The sequence below is a fragment of the Oncorhynchus nerka genome, linkage group LG20 (assembly GCF_034236695.1).
Source record: "Oncorhynchus nerka isolate Pitt River linkage group LG20, Oner_Uvic_2.0, whole genome shotgun sequence".
NCBI lineage: Eukaryota > Metazoa > Chordata > Actinopteri > Salmoniformes > Salmonidae > Oncorhynchus > Oncorhynchus nerka.
Window position 1 is genome coordinate 59896563 of NC_088415.1, and position 15263 is coordinate 59911825.

General features: G+C 43.6%; 1 long non-coding RNA gene across 1 annotated transcript; it reads right to left on the reverse strand.

The window, feature by feature from the left end:
• Positions 1-879: 879 nt before the first annotated feature.
• Positions 880-15263, reverse strand: LOC115101749 (uncharacterized). The gene is made up of 3 exons (XR_003859353.2): positions 15159-15263; positions 14515-14671; positions 880-1022 (listed from the first exon to the last, which is right to left on the reverse strand). It is a non-coding gene; the product is annotated as an uncharacterized LOC115101749 (long non-coding RNA).

Genomic DNA, 15263 nt, shown 5'->3' on the forward strand with positions numbered 1-15263 from the left:
GTCTCATGCCCTCCTGCACACTACTCACATCTAAATAATCTTCCTCCTATACACTCCTGCAACATGACCATAAGCTTGGCACCTAAAACAGTAGTATTTTCGGAACAAAATATCTCATGGGATAACTGACATCCTAACTTGACCTTGTCGGGCAAAGACTCTGCATCAAAACTCAGCAAGACAGACAATGTCTTCACCACGCTCTCCACTGGGTCTGCATCGCACCAAACGGCGGGCTGCACTGACACATTTCCGCTGATCCACCTCAACAATTAATGACACCCCCGTTGCCACTCCTTTCAACAGCGCCCTGCTCCGGAGAGCAATTCACAGTTCTTGTCCCTAGTCGTGTGGTACAGCGTGCCCTCTGGACAGAAGAAACACAATAAATCCTCACAAGTTCACTTCCGAGTTACTTTCACCAACTTACCAGTTCCCAACCTCTTCTCCAACCAACCTGACACCACATATGGATCAGTCAGAATACAAGGATCCATTCTCTCCACAAATCTCACTCCCACTGGACCAGAACCATCCTGGTCATCACCAGGACAAGACTTGAACTCGTTGGTGCTCACCGCAGGTACTTCATCCTCATGTTCAATTTCTTTCTTGTAGCCCTTCCAAAAGTTCTGGGAGAAAACATTTTTCTCCTGTTTTTTCTTGTGCACCTTCTTATCCTTCATCAGACATTCCAGAAGGCTTGTGCCCCTCCCCTCCCCTCACCTCCCCTCACTCCATATTTAGTCATAATGTTCCACGTTCCTCCTTTTTTTCCTGTCAACTCAGCCCTTTTTACCGCCCAACTCAGCCCTGTCAATAAAGGCCCTTCTCCCTTCCAAACGCTCTCATGAGAGCTGTGCTGAAACAAAGCCATGGTTGTGATCAGAGGTCACTTACTGTGTTTGTTGTTCCCAGGGGCTGTAGCTGTGGTCCTGGCAGTCTCCTGGGGGTGGGCCTGTTTTGGAGGACGACCCCTTGATGACAGCTTTGCCAGCCGTGGGATACTGGGGATCTCCATGCTTGGGGACAGGAGAGGGAGATGAATATGTAGTTATGTAAACAATGTTTCAGTCAGACAAGGTCGTCTAAAGTTGACTAGTTGTACTAATCTGTAATCACAGTGTCATAACTATGATATGAAGTTTCAGGAACTTTGGTAGCCTAACTTACAAACGGTTCAATATTAGACACACATTAAACCTAACAAACATCTAATGAACATCAATTATTTTCCTTGCTAAAAGTATTCTTCTGCAATCCTCTCTCAACATCCAGTCAAATGATTTTTCCTGGATTGTTAAAGCTATCCAGATGGAGGCAAAGCCAACATGACCTTCCATGTTTCATTTAAAAATCAATACTTTCTCAAACATATGAACTGAACTCCATGGTAACATGCCACTTAGATGGGAGTGGAGTACAGTAGTACAGAGCCAATGTAATAAGTTAGTATTGTGTTGGAGAAGTCCGAGCATGGACTGAAATCAAGAATTGCATCGATATAGTAGGCTGGAATACCTCATCATTCCACTATCTAATGCATTTTGTTTATATTTAAAGACCCTTAAGTTTAGTGGGCTGGAGTGTAGCCTTCGTGCCTGGTTCATGTAGTCAGATGAATCAAGTCCAGGCTTCACCAAATGAACAACAAAGACAGAATGCAAAATGACATTTAATTAAATAGTTTGGGGAATGGCCTGGTCTCTGAGGGAAGATCTTCAGAGTCAGATGATGTACAGAATATCATGTTGATTCTGGCCATCATCACTCCAAAGCACACTGGTTAATGGCTGATGAAATATTGCCAGTGGAGGATCATCCTACTATTTAATAAATGTTTTATTTTACCCGGTAAGTTGACTGAGAACACGTTCTCATTTACAGCAACGACCTGGGGAATAGTTACAGGGGAGAGGAGAAGAATGAGCCAAATGTAAACTGGGGATTATTAGGTGACCGTGATGGTTTGAGGGCCAGATTGGGAATTTAGCCAGGACACCAAGGTTAACACCACTACTCTTACAATAAGTGCCATGGGATCTTTAATGACCTCAGAGAGTCAGGACACCCGTTTAACATCCCATCCAAAAGACAGCACCCTACACAGGGCAATGTCTCCCAATCACTGCCCTGGGGCATTGGAACATTTGAATATTCCATTGGAGGGCCAGTAGTGCCTCCTACTGGCCCTCCAACACCACATCCAGCAGCATCTGGTATCCCATCCAGGGACTGACCAGGACCAACCCTGCTTAGCTTCAGATGCAAGCCAGTAGTGGTATGCAGGGACGGTATATTGCTGGCAAAAAAGTTAATTGACTAAGTGAATTTCATACCAATTAAAATAGTGAAACATTGAAAAAGTTATGATAGACATACCCAATACGACTCAAAGCTGATAGAGACATACCCAAGACCACTCAGAGATGATAGAGACCTACAGTTCTACAATGAACTGACTCAGGGGTGTGAATACTTACGTAAGTTAGATATTTCTGTAAAATTTCTAAAAACAAGTTTTCACTTTGTCATTATGGGGTATTGTGTGTAGATGAGTGAGATACGAAAACTGTGTAATCCACTTTGAATTCAGGCTTTAACACAACATGTAGATTAAGTCAAGGCAATATATGTACAGTATCAGTCGAATTCAGACAACTACTCATTCCAGGGTTTTTCTTTATTAACTATTTTATACATTATAGATTAATAGTGAAGACATGAAGACTACGAAATAACACATATGGAGTCATGTACTAACACTTAAAAAAGTGTTAAACAATATATTTTATATTTGAGATTCTTCAAAAATAGCCACCCTTTGCCTAGATGACAGCTTTGCACACTCTAGACATTCTCTTAACCAGCTTCATGAGGAATGCTTTCCAACAGTCTTGAAGGAGTTCCCACATATTCTGAGCCCTTGTTGGCTGCTTTTCCTTCACTCTGCAGTATAACTCATCCCAAACCCCTCAGCTCCTAGCTGTGCCCTGGACACCATATGTGAATTGATTGCCCCTCATCTATCTTCAAAGTTCATTCTGTTATGTGACCTAAACTGGGATATGTTAACAAACACCCTGACAGTCCTACAAGCTAAGCTAAGATGCCCTCAATCGCACACAAATTATCAACAAATCCACCAGGTACAACCCTAAATCCGTAAACATGGGCACCCTCATAGATATTATCCTGACCAACTTGCCCTCCAAATACACCTCTGCTGCGTTCAATCAGGATCTCAGCGATCACTGCCTCATTGCCTGCATCCGCTATGGGTCCAAGGTCAAACGACCACCCCTCAACAGTCCTTTCTAACCGACCTGGCCCGGGTATCCTGAAAGGATATTGACCTCATCCCGTCAGTCGAGGATGCCTGGTCATTCTTTAAAAGTAATTTCCTCAACATCTTACAGTGGGGCAAAAAAGTATTTAGTCAGCCACCAATTGCGCATGTTCTCCCACTTAAAAAGATGAGAGAGGCCTGTAAATTTTCTTTGTAGGTACACTTCAACTATGACAGACAAAATAAGAAAAAAATCCAGAAAATCACATTGTAGGATTTTTTATGAATTTATTTGCAAATTATGGTGGAAAATAAGTATTTGGTCAATAACAAAAGTTTATCTCAATACTTTATTATAATACCCTTTTTGGCAATGACAGAGGTCAAACGTTTTCTGCAAGTCTTCTCAAGGTTTTCACACACTGTTGCTGATATTTTGGCCCATTCCTCCATGCAGATCTCCTCTAGAGCAGTGATGTTTTGGGGCTGTTGCTGGGCAACACGGACTTTCAACTCCCTCAAAATATTTTCTATGGGGTTGAGATCTGGAGACTGGCTAGGCCACTCCAGGACCTTGAAATGCTTCTTACGAAGCCACTTATCAGACACACCTGGGCGGTGTGTTTGGGAACATTGTCATGCTGAAAGACCCAGCCACGTTTCATCTTCAATGCCCTTGCTGATGGAAGGAGGTTTTCACTCAAAATCTCACGATACATGGCCCCATTCATTCTTTCCTTTACACGGATCAGTCGTCCTGGTCCCTTTGCAGAAAAACAGCCCCAAAGCATGATGTTTTCACCCCCATGCTTAGAACAACTCAGCATTCTTTGTCCTCCAAACACGACGAGTTGAGTTTTTACCAAAAAGTTATATTTTGGTTTCATCTGACCATATGACATTCTCCCAATGTTCTTCTGGATCATCCAAATGCTCTCTAGCAAACTTCAGACGGGCCTGGACATGTACTGGTTTAAGCAGGGGGACACGTCTGGCACTGCAGGATTTGAGTCCCTGGCGGCGTAGTGTGTTACTGATGGTAGGCTTTGTTACTTTGGTCCCAGCTCTCTGCAGGTCATTCACTAGGTCCCCCGTGTGGTTCTGGGATTTTTGCTCACCGTTCTTGTGATCATTTTGACCCCACGGGTTGAGATATTGCGTGGAGTCCCAGATCGAGGGAGATTATCAGTGGTCTTGTATGTCTTCCATTTCCTAATAATTGCTCCCACAGTTGATTTCTTCAAACCAAGCTGCTTACCTATTGCAGATTCAGTCTTCCCAGCCTGGTGCAGGTCTACAATTTTGTTTCTGGTGTCCTTTGACAGCTCTTTGGTCTTGGCCATAGTGGAGTTTGGAGTGTGACTGTTTGAGGTGGTGGACAGGTGTCTTTTATACTGATACCAAGTTCAAACAGGTGCCATTAATACAGGTAACGAGTGGAGGACAGAGGAGCCTCTTAAAGAAGAAGTTACAGGTCTGTGAGAGCCAGAAATCTTGCTTGTTTGTAGGTGACCAAATACTTATTTTCCACCATAATTTGCAAATAAATTCATTACAAATCCTACAATGTGATTTTCTGGATTTTTTTCTCTAAATTTGTCTGTCAGGGTTTAAGTGTACCTATGATGAAAATACAGGCCTCTCTCATCATTTTAAGTGTGAGAACTTGCACAATTGGTAGCTGACTAAATACTTTTTTGCCCCACTGTAAATAAGCATATCCCTTTCAAAAATGTTTGAAATAAGAACAGATATAGCCCCTGGTTCACTCCAGACCTGACTGCCCTCGACCAGTACAAAAACATCCTGTGGCGGACTGCACTAGCATCGAATAGTCCACGCGATATGCAACTTATCAGGGAAGTCAGGAACCAATTCACGCAGTCAGTTAGGAAAGCTAAGGCTAGCTTTTTCAAACAGAAATTTGCATCCTGTAGCTCTAACTCCAAAAAGTTTTGGGACACTGTAAATTCCATGGAGAATAAGAGCACTTCCTCCCAGCTGCCCACTGCACTGAGGCTAGGTAACACTGTCACCACCAATAAATACACAATAATCGAGAATTTCAATAAGCATTTCTCTACGGCTGGACATGCTTTCCTCCTGGCTACCCCAACCCCAGCCAACAGCTCCGCACCCCCCGCAACTACTTGCCCAAGCCTCCCCAGCTTCTCCTTCACCCAAATCCAGATAGCAGATGCAAAACTTGACCCGTACAAATCAGCTGGGCAAGACAACCTGGACCCTCTCTTTCTAAAATGATCCACCTCCATTGTTGCAACTCCTATTACCAGTCTGTTCAACCTCTCTTTCGTTTCGTCCGAGATCCCTAAAGATTGGAAAGCTTCCGCGGTCATCCCCCTCTTCAAAGCGGGTGACACTCTAGACCAAAACTGTTATAGACCTATATCCATCCTGCCCTGCCCTTTTAAAGTCTTCGGGAGCCAAGTCAAACAGATCACTGACCATTTCGAATCCCATCGTACCTTCTCCGCTGTGTAATCCGATTTCCGAGCTGGTCACGGTTGCACCTCAGCCACGCTCAAGGTACTAAACGATATCATACCCACCATCGATAAAAGACACTACTGTGCAGCCATCTTCATCGACCTGGCCAAGGCTTTCGACTCTGTCAATCACCATATTCTTATCGGCAGACTCAATAGCCTTGGTTTCACAAATGACTGCCTCGCCGGTTCACCAGCTACTTCTAAGATAGAGTTCAGTGTCTCAAATCGGAGGGCCTGTTGTCCAGACCTCTGACAGTCTCTATGGGGTTACCACAGGGTTCAATTCTCGGGCCGACTCCTTTCTCAGTATATATCAATGATGTCGCTCTTGCTGCGGGTGATTCCCTGATCCACCTCCACGCAGACGACACCATTCTGTATACATCTGGCCCTTCTTTAGACACTGTGTTAACAAACCTCCAAACGAGCTTCAATCCCATACAACACTCCTTCCTTGGCCTCCAACTGCTCTTAAAATGCTAGTAAAACTAAATGCATGCTTTTCAACCGTTCGCTGCCCGCCCGACTAGCATCACTACTCTGGATGGTTCTGACTTAGAATATGTGGACAACTACAAATACCTAGGCGTCTAGCTAGACTGTAAACTCTCCTTCCAGACTCATATTAAACATCTCCAATCCAAAATTAAATCTAGAATTGGCTTCCTATTTCGCAACAGAGCCTCCTTCACTCACGCCGCCAAACATACCCAGTAAAACTGACTTCCCTACCGATCCTCGACTTTGAAGATGTCATTTACAAAATAGCCTCCAACACCCTACTCAGCAAACTGGATGCAGTTTATCACAGTGGCATCCGTTTTATCACCAAAGCCCCATATACCACCCCCCATTGCGACCTGTATGCTCTGGTCGGCTTGCACTCGCTACCCATTCGTCGCCAGACCCACTGGCTCCAGGTCATCTATAAATCTATGCTAGGTAAAGCACCGCCTTATCTCAGCTCACTGGTCACAATAACAACACCCACCCGTAGCATGCGCGCCAGCAGGTATATTTCACTGGTCATCCCCTAAGCCAACACCTCCTTTGGCCGCCTTTCCTTCCCGTTCTCTGCTGCCAATGACTGGAACAAATTGCAAAAATAGCTTAAGCTGGAGACTTATATTTCCCTCAATAACTTTAAACATCAGCTATCTGAGCAGCTAACCGATCGATGCAGCTGTACATAGCCCATCTGTAAATAGCCCATCCAATCTACATACTTCATCCCCATATTGTTTTTATTTACTTTTCTGCTCTTTTGCACACCAGTATTTCGACTTGCACATCATCATCTGCTCATCTATCACTCCAGTGTTAATTTGCTAAATTCTAACTACTTTGCTACTACGGCCTATTTATTGCCATACCTTCTCACGCCAGTAAATCACTGGGGCCAAGCTTTCTGCCATCCAGGACCTCTATACCAGGCGGTGTCAGAGGAAAGCCCTAAAAATTGTCAAACACTCCAGACACCCTAGTCATGGACTGTACTTTGTGCTAAAGCACAAGTCTAGGTCCAAAAGTCTTCTAAACAGCTTCTACCCCAAGCCATAAGACTCATGAACAGCTAATCAAATGGCTACCCAGAATATTTGCATTGCACCCCCCTTTTACACTGCTGCTACTCTCTGTTTATTATCTATGCATAGTCACTTTAATGCATACACTTTAATGAACACACTTCTATGCATAGTCACTCTACCTACAGTGCCTTGCGAAAGTATTCGGCCCCCTTGAACTTTGCGACCTTTTGCCACATTTCATGCTTCAAACATGAAGATATAAAACTGTATTTTTTGTGAAGAATCAACAACAAGTGGGACACAATCATGAAGTGGAACGACATTTATTGGATATTTCAAACTTTTTTAACAAATCAAAAACTGAAAAATTGGGCGTGCAAAATTATTAAGCCCCTTTACTTTCAGTGCAGCAAACTCTCTCCAGAAGTTCAGTGAGGATATCTGAATGATCCAATGTTGACCTAAATGACTAATGATGATAACTACAATCCACCTGTGTGTAATCAAGCCTCCGTATAAATGCACCTGCACTGTGATAGTCTCAGAGGTCCGTTAAAAGCGCAGAGAGCATCACGAAGAACAAGGAACACACCAGGCAGGTCCGAGATACTGTTGTGAAGAAGTTTAAAGCCGGATTTGCATACAAAAATATTTCCCAAGCTTTAAACATCCCAAGGAGCACTGTGCAAGCGATAATATTGAAATGGAAGGAGTATCAGACCACTGCAAATCTACCAAGACCTGGCCGTCCCTCTAAACTTTCAGCTCATACAAGGAGAATACTGATCAGAGATGCAGCCAAGAGGCCCATGATCACGCTGGATGATCTGCAGAGATCTACAGCTGAGGTGGGAGACTCTGTCCATAGGACAACAATCAGTCGTATATTGCACAAATCTGGCCTTTATGGAAGAGTGGCAAGAAGAAAGCCATTTCTTAAAGATATCCATAAAAAGTGTTGTTTAAAGTTTGCCACAAGCCACCTGGGAGACACACCAAACATGTGGAAGAAGGTGCTCTGGTCAGATGAAACCAAAATTGAACTTCTTGGCAACAATGCAAAACGTTATGTTTGGCGTAAAAGCAACACAGCTCATCACCCTGAACACACCATCCCCACTGTCAAACATGGTGGTGGCAGCATCATGGTTTGGGCCTGCTTTTCTTCAACAGGGACAGGGAAGATGGTTAAAATTGATGGGAAGATGGATGGAGCCAAATACAGGACCATTCTGGAAGAAAACCTGATGAAGTCTGCAAAAGACCTGAGACTGGGACGGAGATTTGTCTTCCAACAAGACAATGATCCAAAACATAAAGCGAAATCTACAATGGAATGGTTCAAAAATAAACATATCCAGGTGTTAGAATGGCCAAGTCAAAGTCCAGACCTGAATCCAATCGAGAATCTGTGGAAAGAACTGAAAACTGCTGTTCACAAATGCTCTCCATCCAACCTCACTGAGCTCAAGCTGTTTTGCAAGGAGGAATGGGAAAAAATGTCAGTCTCTCGATGTGCAAAACTGATAGAGACATACCCCAAGCGACTTACAGCTGTAATCGCAGCAAAAGGTGGCGCTACAAAGTATTAACTTAAGGGGGCTGAATCATTTTGCACGCCCAATTTTTCAGTTTTTGATTCTTTAAAAAAGTTTGAAATATCCAATAAATGTTGTTCCACTTCATGATTGTGTCCCACTTGTTGTTGATTCTTCACAAAAAAATACAGTTTTATATCTTTATGTTTGAAGCCTGAAATGTGGCAAAAGGTCGCAAAGTTCAAGGGGGCCGAATACTTTCGCAAGGCACTGTACATGTACATATTACCTCCATTTTTAACTCATCTATTCTTTACTTAACACGTATTTTTAATAAAACTGCGTTGTTGGTTAAGGGCTTGTAAGTAAGAATTTCACTGTAATACCTGTTGTATTTGGCGCTTGTGACAAAATTCGATTTGATTTGTATATGTGGACAATGATAGATCCTTAGTGATGTGGACACAGAGAAACGTGAAGCTCACGGCCCGCTCCACTACAGCCCCGTCAATGTGAACGGGGGCGTGCTCGGTCCTCCTCACATTGAGGGAGAGGTTGTTGTCCTGGCACCACACTGCCAGGTCTCTGACCTCCTCCCTATAGGTTGTCTCATCGTTGTTGATCAGCCCTACCACCATCCTGTTGTCAGCAAACTTAATGATGGTCCTATTGTGTATTCATTCCGCCATTCGATTGCAAAATGTTACTTAAATGGAGCGAAAGGTGGAGGGACCTACGTGAATTTGTCAAATATAAACTCTTGTTTTAATAGAATATTTTGCAACTGTGTAGACTAATGATTACACCCCAGATTCTACGCTTAGTAGGGAGCAGGCTTTCATGACATGCACAGAAAATAATAGCAACTTAGATTTTTAAAGGTATGTGAGTCTAGAGCAAAATCATCCACCTGATTTATGCTACATAGCATGCTAAATGTGTCTGATCAGATATTAGCAAACTAATAGCTGAGCTGACAGAGACTCAGTGAAACAAAGTCACATGTATTGATTATCAGAGGGCTTTTAGTCGGGATATATCCTAGGCTACTAAGTGAGTGATGAGCAAAATAATCCCCTGTATTACTACAGTAGGCTAAATAGTTAGCTAACCTGCTAGCACAGAGTTCTGATAATAAAGACTAACATCATCAACACTCAATTTGGCTAACATTTTCACAAATATCTCAATATCAAAACGTTGATTTCATGAAAACTAAAATGTGACATTAATTGATTTATCATGACGAGTCCCCATGCTTGTCTCAAAGCAGAAAATGCTGTCCCAATCATGAACTGGTTGACCACACATGGCTAAAGTATAAAGCTTCAAGTATTTAAAAAGGTTGGATGACTTTGGGAGGTTCAGTAAGCAACCATATGATAAATGCCTTCAATGGCGTTAGCCTACTTTATTCCAATATTTTTGTCATTCAGTGATATTCATTCCACAGTGATTATTGATCGATCCATCTAGCTGTGGTTAAGAACACGTGCATACATCGTGGTAGGCTTTGCTAAGTGATGGGCGAACCGCCCTGCCTCGCAATGTTTAGAACTGGTAACAGCCTAGTAATGGCCACTGCCTAGAAACCATCATTATGAAGCATCAAGTCTCATGAGCGTGTTGCCTACGCCATACTTAGCTAGGACTAGTCCTACTTATGGTTGGTGGAACAGGTGTCAATTCTGACCCCAAAGTCGGACGTAGCATTTAAGACCAACTTCTGTACGCCCAACTGGTCTAAGATCAGCTAGATGCAGGCAAGTGTGTGCAAGGTAGTATTGAATGTGTCAATTTGTCACCTGGATTACCCCAATATGTCTCTTGACCTGTGTACCTACGTTATAAACTTTCATTTGTAGGCTAGGTTGTAGCAACCTCATGATGGGTATAGGGGAAATTAGAGTATCAATTAGTAGCCTATGCCTATCGATGTAACATTGAGCTGGGTGAATGGAATATGAACTAGTCATCCAATATGCTGTAATAGAAATAAGCACCGACCGCCACTGTTTCTGACAGTGACTAATTATGCTTAGTAAAATTGAATAGAGTTAGGCCTAACATCATGCTTTCTCAGCATAGTACGCATATATTCATGTCATTCCCCTAATGAATTACTACAGTAGACAAAGGGTCATTCATGTGGTGGCTGCGGTAACAATCTTTTAATTTAACCTTGTATGGTGGTACCGGAGCGCCAAGTCTAGGACCCCCTAGCCATAAGACTGCTTGACCCCCCCCCCCCCCCCATTTGTTTGTACACTGCTCCTACTCACTGTTTATTATCTATGCATAGTCACTACATCCCCACCTACATGTACAAATGACCTCAACCTGTACCCCCGCACACTGACTCTGTACCGGTACCCCCTGTATATAGCCTCCACATTGACTCTGTACCGGTACCCCCTGTATATAGCCTCCACATTGACTCTGTACCGGTACCCCCTGTATATAGCCTCCACATTGACTCTGTACCGGTACCCCCTGTATATAGCCTCCACATTGACTCTGTACTGGTACCCCCTGTATATAGCCTCCACACTGACTTGGTACCGGTACCCCCTGTATATAGCCTCCACACTGACTTGGTACTGGTACCCCCTGTATATAGCCTCCACACTGACTTGGTACTGGTACCCCCTGTATATAGCCTCCACACTGACTTGGTACCAGTACCCCCTGTATATAGCCTCCACACTGACTTGGTACCGGTACCCCCTGTATATAGCCTCCACACTGACTTGGTACCAGTACCCCCTGTATATAGCCTCCACACTGACTTGGTACCAGTACCCCCTGTATATAGCCTCCACACTGACTTGGTACCGGTACCCCCTGTATATAGCCTCCACACTGACTTGGTACCAGTACCCCCTGTATATAGCCTCCACACTGACTTGGTACCGACCGGTACCCCCTGTATATAGCCTCCACACTGACCTGGTACCGGTACCCCCTGTATATAGCCTCCACACTGACTTGGTACCAGTACCCCCTGTATATAGCCTCCACACTGACTTGGTACCAGTACCCCCTGTATATAGCCTCCACACTGACTTGGTACCAGTACCCCCTGTATATAGCCTCCACACTGACTTGGTACCAGTACCCCCTGTATATAGCCTCCACACTGACTTGGTACCAGTACCCCCTGTATATAGCCTCCACACTGACTTGGTACCAGTACCCCCTGTATATAGCCTCGTTATTGTTATGTTATTGTGTTACTTTTTATGATAATTTTTGACTTTAGTTTATTTGGTAAATGTTTTCTCATCTCTTCTTGAACTGCACTGTTGGTTAAGGGCTTGTAAGTAAGCATTTCACGTTAAGGTCTACACTTGTTGTATTCGGCGCATGTGACAAAGTTTGATTTGATTTGGAGTGGGTGGTTTCGGTTGTGTCGTGTTTACTTTTTTTTATGATAATCACAAAAATGTCTACTTGTGAAACTGATTTTCACACAGACATGCATGCAAACACACACATGTAACACACACCCAGGGAAGCCCTGGGCCCTGTGTATTACAAGGCAGTGGAGGTACATGGTTGTCCCACATATTTTACTCCTTCACATCTGTAAGGACACGTGGTGGAAATTCATCTCCATACAGGGCTGAGAGTTTGATACACTAGGCCAGACAGACAGAGAGCCAGAGAGACATTATGCACCTTCATAGTCCTAAGATATCTGTACCACTTTCTATTGTGTCTTGACTGACTGTCCTGTCAATAACATTGTTGGCACTAAAACAAATTCATTTTTGTTTACTAGTTTATTAATGTACCATAGTTGATTTTTGATTTGCAATAAAGTTTTCAATTCAACCAAACTAAAAATATATATTTCATATTCTATATTCACAGTACGGCTGGGCAATATGTCAAATAAATTATCACGATTTATATATATATATTATTCGATAACAATAATTATCACGATATTAATCAATTCATGTTTTAATGGTTTGATATCTTCTTCAGAATCAATAATGCCCCAAAAAAAACAAAGGCATTTATTTTGAAGATCCCACTCTTTGTCAATATAGTGGATAGTGAGGCTAATATAAGGCTCTGACGTGAGACTAGACCACAGATCTTTAGTAGTAGCAAAAAACTTCAAATCTGTCTTGAGCTGTTCCTCAACTTTTTCCCTACACTCGGGAATAGAGTTTAGGCAGTGCGGCGTGAGAGAAATGTCTGCAGCCAGGGAGCACGTACCTGGGAATAAATTAAATTGATAAGCCTCTTGAAACATTCCTTTTCGACTGTGCTAATTGGTAGCATGTCCTTAGCAATGCATAATAACATTTGTGATGCCTTTGTCTTTTCGATGTTTGCATAAACGCTGTCAGTGTTGACTGCTTCGGGCAAACATCACTAGATTGGCTGGTGCTTGAGGGGCGTTTATCAATACCGTGGAGCAAACTCAAACATCCCTAGATTGGCTGGTGATTGAGGGGCGTTCATCAATACTGTGGAGCAAACTCAAACATCCCTAGATTGGCTGGTGATTGAGGGGCGTTCATCAATACCGTGGCACAAACTCAAACATCCCTAGATTGGCTGGTGCTTGAGGGGCGTTCATCAATACTGTGGAGCAAACTCAAACATCCCTAGATTGGCTGGTGATTGAGGGGCGTTTATCAATACCGTGGCACAAACTCAAACATCCCTAGATTGGCTGGTGATTGAGGGGCGTTTATCAATACCGTGGCACAAACTCAAACTTCCCTAGATTGGCTGGTGATTGAGGGGCGTTTATCAATACCGTGGCACAAACTCAAACTTCCCTAGATTGGCTGGTGATTGAGGGGCGTTTATCAATACCGTGGCACAAACTCAAACATCCCTAGATTGGCTGGTGATTGAGGGCCGTTTATCAATACCGTGGCACAAACTCAAACATCCTGCATGTTCCAAAGAGTGATTTTGCTTCAGATGTTGAAAAAGGTTTGTCGTATTACCAGACTTCGTAGCCACCTGTCTACGGCACAATTTGCACCAAACATGGCTCTGCTCTTTACTGTTATGACCACCAGGGATACTTGTGGTGCACCTTGAACACACACATGTGAGGTGAACACACACCTGATCAAAGGGGAGAAGCCACACACACACAGATTCTGAGTTATGTGTATTACTGTTATACAACACCGTTACTGCTACGTTGCAACTATTATACTGCTACTTTAGTAGTATTGCCTACGTTTGATACCCTACTTTCCAATTCATGACAGTTAGAAACCAGGACAGCATACAGCTGGCTGCAACCAAAGCGGAAACCCAGAAGCCTACTATCGAATCAAATTAAAGCCGACAAGGGAATTAACAAAAGTAACAGCAGCAAAGTGAAAGAGTTGAGCTATTTGGGGAGTGTAACACTTACATGTTTGAAGGCTGCACAGGCACACAGTCGAACATCTAACACAACCTGCCATATTCACCTCTTGGTCCATGTGACATATCTGGGTGAACACGGCAGGTTGAGTTGCGTCTGTTTTACTCTAGATGGTTACATTGCGGCAACATTGTTTGCGTATGGGAATGTGCCACACTGGTGCATTTGAACGGTACTGGCCAATGTTTCCAGTGTTATTGATGAATATCATCGGGACGTTGTCTTCTAGAAGACCTACCTGGAATGTCGGAGTCCGGATGGGTGGCCCGGGTCACCCACGTACGGGTCAGGCCGTAGGGCTGCGCCTTTCCCGGTCTTACATGGCAATCACACCTGCAGTGTTGAGCGTCGGTGCAGGCGGACTGACAGTCGTCACCGTCGGTCCTTAGCCCCCTCTGTGAATCCGAGGAAAGAGGAGGAGAGGGCGATGAAGAAGAGAGAACGGGAGGAGGAAAAGGGAAATTCCTATTTAAATCCTAGAGACTTTCACCCTTTTTCAGCCTTCACTTGCCCCCCTCTCTCATATGCATGAATATGTCAACCACGAGGCACGTAGTCAACCTCAATCGTCTCGTTGGAAACTCAACGCGTATGAAATCAGCAGGCAGGAAAGATCGAGACGGCTCCGACTCCTTGAAGATAATATTTTAAATACAAGGTTTAATCTGGGCAGTGAAGCAAAATGGCGACTTTAATACGAAGGAGGAGTATAACAAATCATTGCGCTGGCGGGAGCTAAAGGGAGACACAAAAATATGTTTAGTGCAGTAATTTGCAATAGCTGCACGAGAGTTAGTTCGAGTAAAAGAAAACGAACCGGAGGAAAAAAGCAACGAAAAGATTCGACCTCGGTCGCGTTCGTTGCCGTCTGCAGTTCCTTACCTCGGGGTTTTTATACGGGTATTATCTTCTCTGCCGTGTACAGTAATATAGTAAGTTGGTTTATGCGCGTTTCCACTACCTTTGACAGTTGCAACTACAGCCTTC